Here is a 13,003-nt window from a genome sequence, read left to right on the forward strand (position 1 = left end):
ACAAGATTGAAGACTTCGTCCCGTGTCCGGATGGGACTTTCCTTGGCGTGGAAGGCAAGCTTGGCGATACGGATATGTAGATCTCCTACCATTGTAACCGACTCTGTGTAACCCTAGCCCTCTCCGGTGTCTATATAAACCGGAGGGTTTTAGTCCGTAGGACGAACAACCATTACAACAATCATACCATAGGCTAGCTTCTAGGGTTTAGCCTCCTTGATCTCGTGGTAGATCCACTCTTGTACTACCCATATCATCAATATCAATCAAGCAGGAGTAGGGTTTTACCTCCATCAAGAGGGCCCGAACCTGGGTAAAAACATCGTGTCCCTTGTCTCCTATTACCATCCGCCTATACGCACAGTTCGGGACCCCCTACCCGAGATCCGCCGGTTTTGACACCGACAGTCATCATGCCATAGCATAAGGATTCCACCGCGTGTACCAATGGCCGGTCGTTGGGCAAAACACTACAGTCTGTACCCTCCCAGGAAAGCAGCAGTTGTGGCGTCGACAACTTGGAGCTTGGTTTCTTGAATACACACGGTATGGCACGCAGAAGCAGCAATTGTTTCGTTGATAGTAGTTCTCCGGTTTGGACAGTTAAGTCCACGAACATTCCAGTTCAACAGACTTAAATTGATGCTACTCATTGGGGAAACTAGGACACCTCTTACAAACACGAGCATCACTCCAGCAGTTAACAACAAGGCCGCACCAGGGCAGTGACAAGTAACAGCACACAGCAGTAGCTACAAACGGACGCACAAGGTTATATTTGCTTAACATAAGAACTGGGCTACATCAATCTCCTTGGAACCGAGATGATCAGGTCGTCTCCAAGGCATCCTCGCCTGCGGCGGATGGCATCTCGGGGCAACCTTCTCCCCCATGTTGCAGCAAGGCATCCTCCACCGCCGCCGCCAAGTCACAGTCCAGCTTGAACAGGGCACGTAGCACCGCGATCGTTATGTCTAGCAGCCTTCCCTCAAACAGGGACACAAAACGTAAAATTGCCTCCTCTGTAACCTGTTCGCCCTCTCCTACAACACCCATCTACTGTTAGAGGAGCCTTTTCTCAAGCTGTGCAATGGGCATGCTCCTCTTCTTGGCACGCAGACACGGGCTGCGCCTGTCGAGATTGAAGCTGGTGACTCCAACAAGAGTATTCCTCCTTGTCGTGGGTGGCCTGGGTGGTGTAGAGCCTGGAGCTGGAAGGAGGGGTGAACGCAAAGGGATGAAGAGCGGCGAGTCAGGGGACGGCCCCCCAGGCGTCTCGTGTGCTTGACCCGCGTCGAGGAGCACCGAGGATGCAGCAGAGCGAGGCACAAAGATAGGCGTCCATGGCTCGTCACCGGAATCACAGCTGACATCTTGCTGGTGGAGCGGTGTGAGGGAGCTTCGAGTCGAGGAGGTGGCACACAGCAGCAGACGAGGCGGTGGCCGAGCAGGCCAGCCCGGTGGCGCATCCTCCTGCGGCTCTCGCGAGCCCAGGCACGGCTCCACGCGATGCAGCCAGTCAAGGGCAGTCGGGGAAGGTTGTCCCGGAATGTTGCACGGGGGGAAGGTGGCGACGATCTTCCGTGGTTCGCAGGAGCAATCAGGAAAGGACCCAACACAATTATATCTCTGAATGTAGTGCGGGTGCATGGTGGCGGTGGTCTTCCGCAGGTCTCTTCGCTACGTGGGCTGGCTGCACTTACACTTTGGTGCGTGCACCTCGCCGGCCTATCAGTAGGGCGTTGCACACAGCCACTGTCAATATTCCGGCCGTCACGGGTCAGGAGCTCCAGGCCACAGCTTCGGTCATCATAATGTCAGCAGCTACATTGTTATTCACCTTGCTAGTGTTATGATGTCAATCAAATATAGTTTTCCACCTGGTGACGTTACCCTCAGTTTTCTTTTAGATGGCTGATAGCCCCTTCAGTCATTTGCTCCTCCCCTGTTACTCTAATATTAAAGCTTCTCCTATACTCGCTTCTCATATACTCGTTATCCTCAGTTTTCTTTTACACAATTTGGATTAAAATATTGATATGATCTATAGCACAATGCGAACAAACATAGTGTGTTGTATATGAATATTTCAATCAAAGGCTAGCTGAGGTCGTCTGCTCCATGGAGAATGATGGTCAGACTTCCATTCCCAATGATCCCCTTCTTCACCATTGCCACGAACCCCCATAGTTAATTTGAACATCCTAATCAAATGTAGACATGATCAATTTGCATTTCAGATTTGTAGTAATTAGCGTAATAGTACAGACTAATCAACAGAGTTAATTGAAACTAATTAATTAATTTGAGATGGTGACTGCCTGAATAAACATACTTACATACGCATGTTCTCATTGCCAACCTCCTTGATGATGTCACGATACCGACGTCAGCTTGTATGTTGTACTCCCAGCACACCTCTTCCAGCAGGTCAACTGTCATGTACCTGTTGTCGTCCTCGTCCAAGTAGGCAAAGGCAGACAGCTATCGAGCCGATCAACTCATCATAGGCAATGCTTCTGCTACTCCATCTTTCCTTGCCCTCTGATAATCAGCCATGCTTGACGTGAAAATGCAAGTTGGCCCTATAGAACATAAACATGTCATAGGTATCAGATATGGGACCTGGAAGCTGCCAGCACATATGCCTAGATCGAGCAAGAATGACAACACCGCAGCTATCTCCATCGCCAACTCCTTCAAGAACGTGACGAATAACTAATCAATCATCAATAAAATTGGAAAATAAAATTGAAACTTCTTACCCACCAATATTGATCTGATTTCTCATAATACAAGAGTTCACAGAAGCTGCAGAAATTTCTAGGTGTAGCTCGACATGACTTTTCTAGCTAGCGATGCACTCGACAGGCTTGTTAGAGTACGTAATGGGCCAAGGCTGGCGGTATAGCCCGTTAGTCTTAGGGTTAATTAGAGATAAGGGTCGCTTGCTTAGGGGTCAAGTAAGCCTTGCTTGGGAGTCAAGTAAACCTCTCTATATAAAGAGAGGAGATGTATCAATCTAATCAAGCAAGAATTAAGAAGGAAATCGCTTCCCTCTTGCCCGGCCATGGGCAAAAAAGGCCCCCGGCCGGCCCTCTCGCGCCCTCCTTCTAGCAGCCACATAACAATTTGGTATCAGCTAGCTTCGGTTCGATCATGTCTTCACCGCTGCCAAGCCCGTCTCTTCCGATGCCGGTCACCTCGTCACCTCCAGCGACCACCACGACCGTCGCCCCGCTCCTGCCCGCTCCGGGATCCTCCGTCGCGCCCGCCCCCGCCGTCCTCAACTCAGAGGAGGTGCTCGTTGTGTTGCGGGACCTAACCCAGGCGGTCTAGGAGATCCACATGTTCTTGGTCGGGTCCTATGGGCCGTCCCCGGTTGTGCTGCCCATCGCCGCCCTGCGCCGCCGTGGCTGCCGTGGCAGCCGCCGCACCAGGCGGCCTTTGCCAAGCCGCTGCAGCTGCCATCCATCACCACCACCGCCCAGCTCTGGCTGAAGTGGCAGCCGCCGCTCCTAGCGGCCTCTGCCGCGCCCGGCGCTTTGCTGCAGTAGCCGCTGCCGCTGCCCAGCGCGACACCGCAGCAGCCACCGCCGGTCAGCTCCGCCGCCCAGTATGGGATGCCCTACGACGGGACTGCGATGACCTTGTTCCCATCAGCGTCGTCGCCATCCCAGGGCGTCCACATCCAGCAGATCAAGTCCCCGCCGCCGCAGTCACTGCTTCCGTCTTGTATCGCTACCCGCCACATATCGGCGGCGGTGAGGCTGCAGGCTGCTACGCGCGGCCTCATAGCGTGTCAGCGTGTGCGGGAGATGCGTGGTCTGTAGTTGCTGCTCCTCCAAGTTGCCCTTCGCTGCACAAAGGACCTCGATCTCGTCCGCTGCGTCGAGGATCTTGGGCATGCGGTTTCCCCAACGGGCGGCGGGCATGCTGTTTTCCCCGTGGGCAGCGACCTCAAAGTCTGTGACATCGGCGGTTGGGGGGGCGCACCCCTCCTCGACATTTTCCATCGCAAGCCCTCCACTCTTCCATGTGCAATGCAGACCAACAGCCATACACATGCACTCCTTTTGTCCACGTGGTATCCATGGGATCCAGGTGGCTGTACACGTGCATGTCCAAAATAAAAGCGTCCCAGTCTATTTCAGTTTGAGAGTAATAACACAAGCCGAGATGTAAAATGCTTGTTTTTAGGTGTTAGGTTTGTGTTGCGTAGTCATGGTTATAAGTTGGTTAGGCTGCAGCTCGAGGACAAGTTGCATGTCCAGGTGGGGTGTAGTGTTAGAGTACGTAATGGGCCTGGGCTGGCGGTATAGCCCGTTAGTCTTAGGGTTAATTAGAGATAAGGGTCGCTTGCTTAGGGGTCAGGTAAGCCTTGCTTGGAAGTCAAGTAAACCTCTCTATATAAAGAGAGGAGATGTATCAATCTAATCAAGCAAGAATTAAGAAGGAAATCCCTTTCCCCTTGCCCGGTCGTGGGCAAAAAAAGGCCTCCGGCCGGCCCTCTCACGCCCTCCTTTTAGCAGCCACATAACAATTAGTGTTAGAGTATGTAATGGGCCTGGGCTGGTGGTATAGCCCGTTAGTCTTAGGGTTAATTAGAGATAAGGGTCGCTTGCTTAGGGGTCAAGTAAGCCTTGCTTGGGAGTCAAGTAAACCTCTCTATATAAAGAGAGGAGATGTATCAATCTAATCAAGCAAGAATTAAGAAGAAAATTCCTTCCCTCTTGCCCAACCGTGGGCAAAAAAGGCCCCGGGCCGGCCCTCTCGCGCCCTCCTTCTAGAAGCCACATAAAAACCTCACAATTTGGACAAGTAGTGATCTAAAGCGTCTTATATTTGCTTACAGAGGGAGTACATAATATGAAAAATATTGTAAACGTACTATATAATACACAGAGTATGTGAGGTCAACTCAACACTTAAAATAATCAAACTGTACTTTATTAAGTCTCCCTAATTTTCCCCACCGGTGACATGTAAGCGATCCATCACATGAGCGTCAGTGGTACCCCCCCCCCCCCCAGCAGCGGCGGTAGCTAGCGAGGATAGCAGGCGAATCCCACGATGACGGGCGAGCATGAACATTCGGCGTGCTTGTATGGAGCTCAAATATTGGTGATATGAATGATTAAGGAAGTGCGACATTTGCCAGCAAGCTCGCAATACGTAAATATTGGTACCCTTGGTCCTAGAAGCCAGAAATTTGGTATGCACAAAACAAACATGAACCGAAACTTGAGCATATAAGGGTGTCTAATATTTGAAATAATAACCGCAAAGAGCTGGGTTTTACTAACTTGGCATACAAATTAATTGCACAAGACTTGTTTTGTATGGACAGAAAGTTAGAAACACATCTTTTAGAAAGAGGCTTCTACCCATATTTGAGAAACAACAATGTGCTTCGATTTTTAACTCGTTTTGCCAAGCAGCACTACTAATTTAGTAACATGCTAGTGTAGGCAAACAACCTCATGTCAGAATAATTGATGCGGCATCATGAGCTTTTACTGAAATATTTGGAGCAGATCGCTACATGTAAGAGATTCATGGGAAAAGATTCGGACCAATGTGTTGAAACAACACTTGTTAGTTGCAGTACATGATTCAGAGCTTTTATCCTAGCATGCTAACTACACATGGAATTTAATCACACAACAACATTCATTCCTTACAAAACTCGATAGGTTTTATTAAGACTCGTACAAATATACTTTTAGACATGAGGATCGGAAACTAACCTCGAAAGCACAATTGTTAGGTGACGCCTCAACATCCATATCATAGTTTCACTACTTCCCATAAGATTCCTAGTGAAGCAAGAAAAAAATGCTTTTCAGATTTGCTAGTTGCAGCCTCAAATCCTACGGACCAATCTGTTCATAATAAACAGAATTCATGTCAGAAAAGAAAAGGTTACCCCAAACAAATGTGCACCCGACTTAATCTCTCTCAACAGAACTGCAGTGCACATGTTTCTCTCTAGCAAATATCTTCCTTGCTGCATTTCTTTCAGTCTGGATGGATCTCCTCGCTTTCAAAGGCACGAACAAGATTACTGCATGCAAAAGTACTGCAAAAACAATATTGATACAAGCTAATACAATATTCTACTTTGCTTCATTGCGGTCCCTACAAAAACACCGTGGGCTGCCCCTTTTTGGTGAGTGGACCAGGCTGCAAAATAAGATGCAATGAATATTTCATGTAATATGCTATTGGAAGTTAATAACATAGCAAAGCAAAGCTTGAAACAGTTCATATAGATGTGTTTATGTTCCCTACCAGTATCAAGCAATACATTTGGCAAAATTATGATTTGTACCATGACGACATCAGACAAAAGCTAATTAAATAGACCATATGAAAACCACACCAAGTAACGCATCGCTTGCCTTTTGCATCAACATCTGAAGGTTGTCATGCTACGAATACCAACAACTCTGCCATCAAATGCAAACCAATCTAAAACTATGCTTTGCATGCACATACTTCGGTAGAGCATTAACCATATATCTCCACAGAAATCAAGTATGCCTGATGCAAGCAAAAAAGTCACTCAACTCATCTTTCAAAGTTATTAATAGCCACCTTCTCATCCTTCAAATGTGCCTTCTAGGAACAGCAATACATAAAATTGAATAGATGCAAGTCAAGAACTGAATCCAGCACACAAGAATATCAGGTTTGCGCAATAATAAAATTAACCCTGCAAGTAAATAAATAACTGAATCCCCACAAAGAAAAATAAAAATAATGTCCTACAGGTACGATTAGGCCAATCACAAGCAGTAAATAAAATCAAAGAAGATGGGACATACATGGCATAACTTGTTCAGTGTGCCATCAGCCTGGACGAAGATTCGAGAAGCACTTCCAACTCTTTGATATCAGGCTTAATATTAGTTGAAATTTGACAAGCTCCCTCCATTATATGGTCACAGTCATCTTCTTACTTAAATAGGCATGAAAACGGAAGATTAAAATGAGCGCAATAAATTCTGGGTGTGAGCATTAGAACTACCTATGAATCAGGATGTACTTCAGTCATCAAATAATGAAGATAGTTCAGGTAGTTGTAGTGCTTAGTTTCGTTCCACTATTCTAGCATCCAGAAAAAAGAACCCTGAGAATAGCTAACCTTAACTACGATTGGTAGTGTAGCTCGAGTGAGATATATTTTAATAGCTAACCCTAACGACAATGTTAGATTTGGCTTCAACCAAAGAGTCTGTCAGGTTCTGGGCCTGCGCCTGAACCTACAAAAACACCATCAGAAAACTCTGTCAGAGCACGGCATGGCCACCGGACTGAATAGTACAAGCACCAACATACACTTTTTTTGCCTTCAATGGAGTACGAGGGCACTCCGTCTCTATAGAATGAAGAAGAAATGAACAGTTCACCTTCTGTTTTACCATGGGTCAACGATTTGGGGATGAACCAATGGACTGGAAACTAAAGTCCAGCAGCCAAGAAAGTACAGCAGCCAAGAAACCCGCGGCGGCTCCAGGGGCGGGTGGCTCCGGCGGCTCCCTGCGGTAAAGGGCGCGGGGCGGGGCGGCTCCGTCTCTAGCGATAACCCGCGGCAGCTCCAGGGCGGGCGGCTCCGGCGGCTCCCTGCGGCGAAGGGCGTGGGGCGGGGCGGCCGCCTCCAGCGGCGAGCGGCAGCGGCAGCGGCGGCAAGCGGCTCCCGCGGCTGCTCCCGCGACGAAGGGCGGCTCCGGCTAACGGCTGCGGGAGGTTGCGGGGCGGCGAGGCAAACGACTCGAGAGAAGGAGGGGGCGAGAGGTCGTGCGGGAGGTTTGTTATTTTTTCTAAACCGCGAAGGCTGGGTTAACGATAGATGGTTTGTTAGTCGCTTGATGTGTGGTTTACAGCGTTAATTATAGAAGGATTAAGGGTCGTTAGATCTTGCTAATGGATGTATCTGATTGTTTGGATCTGTCATCTCTCTTTCTTTTATAGTGGTAGTAGATGAAACTTCCATTCTTTTAAATGCCACTGTTCTATGCTTATTATTGCATATTATAAAAAAGCACAATTTCTATGAAAACTGTGCAAATTTTGTCATTATTTTTTATCATTATTTATGTTCGTTCTTTTTAAAAGGCAATACCAAAGGCACTAGTTCTTTTTTCTTAGAAAAACTCCACTATTTTGATTTTGTTTTAGTTTGTATTTCATTTTCTTTCTTCTTTAAAGCAACTCTAATGGGGCGACCCACTTCGCCCGCCGTCGTTCGTTTGGGTCGGCGCGGACACAAAAGGCGGCCCAACACGCCGACCCAAACGGATGCACGTCCACTTTTCGTCCGCGGGCGACCCATTCCCGACCCATTTTTGAGCCGGATTTGCGTTGGCGCGGACACACGACGGACACGCGCACGCTCGCCTTCTCCTTTCCCTGTGCCCGCTGGTCGGTGGTACATTGGCCTCCCCCTCATCCCCCAGCCAACAGCAACCCCCGCCCGCCTCCTTCGTCGCTGACGCCGCCTATTTTTGCCGGCGACTCTGCCAGCTGCCGCCGCCTCCACATCCGCCCAGCAACGCCGCCCACTCCTCCCATCGCCCGCCACCGCCGTCTTGCCGCCGGGGAGCAAACTGCTTCCCACCGCCGCTCCCCCCACCGCACAGCCGCCCGCGACCAGAAGCCGCCTCGCCGCCCCGGCCAGATCCGACCGGCACGCTCGTCGGACGCCGGCCCACTCGTAGGACGCCGGCAGGGCAGCTAGCTAGTCCGTGCGTGCCGCAACTCCCCTCGCCGGCCCTCTCCTTCTTCGACGCCAGCAAGATGTTCGACAGTTTGCCAAGGTACGAAAATGGACTCCGCCGACGAGTTCTTTTTTCACAGTTTCCTTTGCGATTCCGACGATTCGTCGTCCGACGACGAGAAGGAGATATTGGCTGCCATGTTGGTCCATCACCACCTCAATAGCTAGCGGCCGTTGTTCCATGGTTCCATTCCGGGCCACTTTCTGGCGTTGAATCGCAACCGTGAGAGCGGCCATTTCCTTCTTTGGAAGGACTACTTTGATATAACAAACCCGTTGTTCAAACATCAAATATTCCGTCGCTGTTTCCGTATGAGTAGGCATCTTTTCAACCGTATTAGAGAGGGGGTGGTCGGCTGTGATGACTATTTCGAGTGCAAAGAGGATGCCGCCGGTGTTTGCTAGGCTTGCCGAAGGCAACAACCCACCGGTGAACTTTACTGTCAACGGCCACAACTACGACAAAGGATACTACCTGGGTGACGGTATCTATTCTCAATGGACCACTATTGTCAAGACAATACCCAACCTTGTCGGTGAGAAGAGGAAAAGATTTGCCCAAGAACAAGAGAGTGCTAGGAAGGATGTCGAGCGTGCCTTTGGCGTTTTTGCAATCTCGATGGGGCATCGTTCGGTATCCTGCTAATACCTGAAGCACGCAGAAACTATGGGAGGTGATGACTGCTTATGTGATCATGCGCAATATGATTGTAGAAGACGAGCGCCCGAACGTCTGTACGATCAAAGGCTTCAGTTTCAGGGTGAGAATGTTGTGCCTGAGCATGAAGTAGCGGCAACGTTTGAACAGTTCACCCAATTTCATCAAGACATGCGTGTTGGGAAACTCACGTGCAACCGCAAAATGATTTAGTTGAGAATATGTGGGCTCATGTTGGCAACCAACAGATGTATCTTCTTTTATTTGTTTGCAAAACTATGTGAAACATTTTTATTTGTATCCGGTTGTAAAACTATATTATTTTATTCGATGAACTATGTTTGACAATATATTTGAATGCAAATCAATGTAATATTGGGCGGCCAGCCGACCACGCCGGCACATATGGGTCAGCGTGTTGGGCGCGCTGCCGACCCATATCAAAAAGAGGACGGATGCCGGGCGGGCGGCCGACCCAAACGGACAAAAAACGGACGAAATCACCGTCCAATTGGGTCGAGTTGCTCTTAGTGCTGATATCAATGCCACTAATTCATTTCTTCCTAGGAAACTTATTTTTTGCGAAACTTTCATTACTATATGATTGATCTTGTATATTTTTAAAGCGCAATTTTTGTGTATATTGTGTGCAAATCTTGTCATGTTTTTGTTTTAGATTTATTTTTCATTATCTTTCTTCTTAAAAGGGCAATGTCGATGGTTCATTCTTATTAAATCTTAAAATTTTGATGTTGATTTTGTTTTTATTTCATGTTTCGTTTGTCTGAAAGAGTAATAGCAAAGTCATTAATTCATTCTTTCTTAAAAACATCATTATTTTGATTTTGATTTATTTTTATTTAATTTTCTTTCTTCTTTGATGGTAATTTCTAAAAAAAAATCTTCTTAAAGGGTAATATCAAATCAATGCCACTAATTCATTCTTGCTTAGAAAACTTTATTTTTGTATTTCTTTATTTTTATTTTTGTTTATCCACAGTTTCACACTACTTCTGCATCCATGCATGAGGCCACGCCAAACGTTCGTCTCCTGCTGCAACTTCTACTCTTAGCGGTGACATGAGCACAGCTTATTAAACAAGCATCAAGCCTTTAGAACTAGAAAAGCTAAACACGTATAGCTTCAAATTCTAAACATAGTTCCGTTCGTCTGTTCTAGTGTGGTGCCTTCAAGGGGTGGTCAGACGTGAGCCATGCATGCAAGGCTAGTTCCTTGCAATCAAACACCAAGCACGTCAAGTGCCGACTGTGATGTGACTTGACCGGTTATTAAAGAAGAAAAAATGATTCGCCCAAAATAAAAATTCAATCAACTGACCCCTAGCCACCCGCTTCTTTCAAACCAAATGGATTCCTATTTTGAATTTGTTACCGTTGTTTTGGAAAATAAAGGAGACACACACGAACTGAAGAAAAGCACAATAATTCAGAGCATCGAGTGCATACAAATTACTTCTTCTGTCTCAAAATCTTTCCCTAATAATAAAGCATTTATTGCTTCTGGTGGTCCGCCCAAAAAAATACCCCAAAAGTTACTATAAATTACTCACTATGCCATCCATAAGTGAAGAAAACGATTCGGTTTTTTGGATCCAAAGTCGCCGGCTCGCTTCATTGTTTTAAGGGCAGTGGTATGTCCCGGTGCGCCGGCCGAACGATTCGGCCGGTCGCCTGCCCATCGTCAGATCGCTTTGCCTGGGGCCACTAGATCACGGCCTTCTATCGCCCCCTTCCTCGCGCGCACGAATGGCAACAACGCCCTTCACCCACCCGCCATGGACGCTGTGAGGCCTGACCTTGAAGTATCGCCAGCTTGCTGCCAGTCGCCGTCCTGGTCGCCACCAGGTCGGCGTCCTCGCCCCCGGTCGCCGTCCTCGTCGCCGCCCGGTCGCCGTCCTCACCCCCGGTCGCGGCCCTCGCCCCCCTTCCTCGCGCGCGCGAACGGCAACAACGCCCAATAGAGGAGAAGTGCATGCTCTAGCCAATGCAACCAAAAGACCGATCTGATGAAAGAGACTAGGCAGCATATTATACGTCAACACTCCCCCTCACGTGTGGCTCCCTCAGGCCTAAACGTGGACCGAAAGTGGGCTGCAATTTAATTGCGCCAGCCGCGTCTTGAACTCGAGACCTCTTGGCTCCGATACCATGTAGAAAATACTGGATGGATGAATATTTATGTGTTGTCGTATTGATCTGACCCAGGTGTGGGATATATATAGAGTACAATATGTGAGAGAGACTTGGAGTAGGGGACAAGCCGTACATGGTTTAAACCAATCCTATCTCTAACTCCTAATCTCTAGCTTAAACATAATTATACTTCTAACATTCCCCCTCAGTCGTAGCGGGAGTGAAGCGGACGATGACGACTGAATTTGAAATCTTGTGCTTTCGTCGTCTTCTCGGTCGTGCCATCATCAACTGCGTCTCTGATGGGTCGGCACCTAGGGCGGTGACTGCGTCCCCTTCTGGTGCCTTTCTGCCTTCTCCTCTATTCTCTCCCGCAGTCACAGCGGGAGTGGCGTGGACGCTAGTGACGACGTGGACGCTGTTGACTGGAGTTGTTGCTGATGAGTTGCTGTAGACGTAGCCATTAATGTTAATGTTGAGGTAGCCGATCATGTGATGTAGTCGTGGTCAAGATAGTCGTGGGTGATGAAGCCGCACAAAGCTAGAGGCGCAAAAAATTGCGCGATGTTGTAGATGACGGAGCTGCAGACATGGACAATGCACCTTGCAGATGTCAGAGGGTGCCGTCGGTGATGAGTCCACCTGTTTTGCCAAGACCGGAGGAAACCCATCAAGCACACATCAGTTTTGCCAGAACCGTGTGGCCGTGTAGGGGTCGTCACTATAGTGACGCCATGTCGATGCAGTCGTGCCGTCGTGGATGACGCGGTCGATGCCATCGCCGTGACGCGGTCATTGCCGTCGTCGAGGTCGCGTCTTGCAGAAAAGTCTGTCAGAGGACGCTAGGTGCCCATCTTGTGAACGAGCCGGCGGCGGTGTGTTGACGAAGATGTTGGTGAAGACGATGTTGATGAAGACCTTGGCGATGAAGTGTCGTCGATGACGTTGCAGCGGCATGTCAACGATGATGCGTCGCTGGAAGGCGTCCCTCCGCGGCGACGAGGTGTCGATGCCGAGCCGTGCTGAAGAAGTATGTTGGCTCATAGCCCGGTGTAGTCGTACAGGTTGGTGCAGTGATTCGGCTCGACGAAGAATATTTGGAGCAGATCGGTGGCTTGATGCAGGTTCGCTGCGTCGGCTCGGTGTGCGTGGTGCGGAACTCAGTGCAGGTTGCCGGCTCGGTGCAGATCGTTGGTTCGCTCGGTGGAGGCCTCGGGTGCTCTATGAAGCTTGCTCGGACGGCTCGTGACCGATGTTGGTTCCCTGATATGGAGTATCGGTCTTGCATGATGCTGGCCGCATGTATGAAGCTTCCTCGTAGAAGCGGCTACATGTATGCTGGCCGCATGGATGCCTTGAATCGGTCCAGCGGCGAGGCGTACGGCGCGGCTACAGCCGTACGCGTGCGT

At 48.9% G+C, this 13,003-nt stretch overlaps 1 long non-coding RNA gene across 7 annotated transcripts; it reads right to left on the reverse strand.

Moving 5' to 3' along the window:
* Positions 1–608: 608 nt before the first annotated feature.
* LOC123137343 (uncharacterized) lies at positions 609–7,841 on the reverse strand. Of its 7 annotated transcripts, none has more exons than XR_006468095.1 (7): positions 7,416–7,838; positions 7,151–7,268; positions 6,831–6,964; positions 5,930–6,546; positions 5,751–5,819; positions 2,340–2,585; positions 609–2,204 (listed from the first exon to the last, which is right to left on the reverse strand). It is a non-coding gene; the product is annotated as an uncharacterized lncRNA (long non-coding RNA). The 7 variants fall into 7 exon arrangements; XR_006468096.1 differs by having other exon boundaries at positions 5,930–6,186; positions 7,416–7,833; XR_006468094.1 differs by having other exon boundaries at positions 6,831–7,268; positions 7,416–7,840.
* Positions 7,842–13,003: the final 5,162 nt, after the last annotated feature.

This window comes from Triticum aestivum, chromosome 6B (assembly GCF_018294505.1).
Source record: "Triticum aestivum cultivar Chinese Spring chromosome 6B, IWGSC CS RefSeq v2.1, whole genome shotgun sequence".
Lineage (NCBI taxonomy): Eukaryota > Viridiplantae > Streptophyta > Magnoliopsida > Poales > Poaceae > Triticum > Triticum aestivum.